The sequence below is a fragment of the Merops nubicus genome, unplaced genomic scaffold, assembly GCF_000691845.1.
Source record: "Merops nubicus isolate BGI_N331 unplaced genomic scaffold, ASM69184v1 scaffold676, whole genome shotgun sequence".
NCBI lineage: Eukaryota > Metazoa > Chordata > Aves > Coraciiformes > Meropidae > Merops > Merops nubicus.
Genome location: NW_008614099.1, coordinates 72,368 through 73,608, shown reverse-complemented (window position 1 = coordinate 73,608; position 1,241 = coordinate 72,368). Strand labels below are relative to the sequence as shown.

Sequence of the window (1,241 nt, the reverse complement as noted above, 5' to 3'; positions counted from 1 at the left end):
GAGCCACGGCAGAGTCGTGGCCCTAGACAGAGGGGCAGCTTGCTGAGCTGAGCTCTCCAGGGCCTGGCTCATCTGAGGATTCGGACATTTAGCAGCGGTTGAAGGCCTCTTGGGGGGCAGTGCCGAGCACAGGTAGGGCTGGATTTGGGGCTGTTCCCTCGCTTCCCCTCCTCCCTGTCTGCCAAGCAGCTGCCACGGCTCCCTGCCGCTCTTTTTTTTTCGTGCTCCTTCCAGCAATCCACAGACTGTTCAGTTCCTTGGCAAGCCCCTCGGGACATTTCACAGCCCGTGCATCTCTCTATCCCATCAAATTAAATGCTGTCATTGGGTGTTTCTGCTACCTCACTCTATTTAAAGACAGAGCACTCTTCCTGTCCTAGGAAGTTCAAGAAAAAGGCAGATGGAGGGCAGAGGCTTTTTGTCTGCCAAGGCAGAAATCATAGGTGACAGTGCTCTGGCACCTGCCCAGGATGTTGCTATTTCCAGTCCTTTGGCTGCTCTTCTGGCTTTGACTGTAGCCCCTGCCCCGCTGCAGGCCAGGCTGGGAGGCAGATGCCGCTGTCACCCCTGGCTGGGTTTACCCAAAGGGGTCTGAGCTCCATGTCTCAAAGGAGAAATCTCACGTTAGGCCAGTCATTCAGCTGTCCTTCAAGAGCCTGCAGGTAACCATCCTCTCCATGTTGTCCCAGCCTGGGGTCTGTGGTGCCACCAAGCCGGTTCCTGTGTTGGCCGTGGAGGCCCCCCGTGGATGGCTTGCAGCTCTGCTCCATGTGCTCCCACAGTGCCTGCAGACTGCAGTGGCCTGCAGCTCTGCTCCATGTGCTCCCACAGTGCCTGCCGTGGTGCTGCTAGTCACTACTGGGTGACTGACTCCACAGAAACACTAATTATGGGTAATATTCTTTGGTGGCCAACGACAGCTTCCAGTGGCCTCTCTGGTAACATGAGCCTCCTGTGACATAGGGATGGCCACCTGTAGCCACTTTTACCACCTCTTGGCCCTTACGCGGGGCAGGTGGAGGGGACTGGGCACATCCCAGCAGCTGTGAGGTGCCACTTTTACCACCTCTTGGCCCTTACACAGGGCAGGTGGAGGGGACTGGGCGCATCCCAGCAGCTGTGAGGCGACCAGAGTGTCCCTCTGAACAGATTAATCATAGATAGCCAGCCAGTTTATTCCTAAAACACAGGTGATTCTGCTGCTTTATATGCCTTTTACATGCACAGTTATGAGTAGAATG

General features: G+C 55.8%; 1 protein-coding gene across 1 annotated transcript in view; it reads left to right on the top strand.

Moving 5' to 3' along the window:
* FARP1 (FERM, RhoGEF (ARHGEF) and pleckstrin domain protein 1 (chondrocyte-derived)) overlaps positions 1 to 1,241 on the top strand; it is a 19,136-nt gene that overhangs the window by 7,027 nt on the left and 10,868 nt on the right. The window lies entirely within an intron of this gene.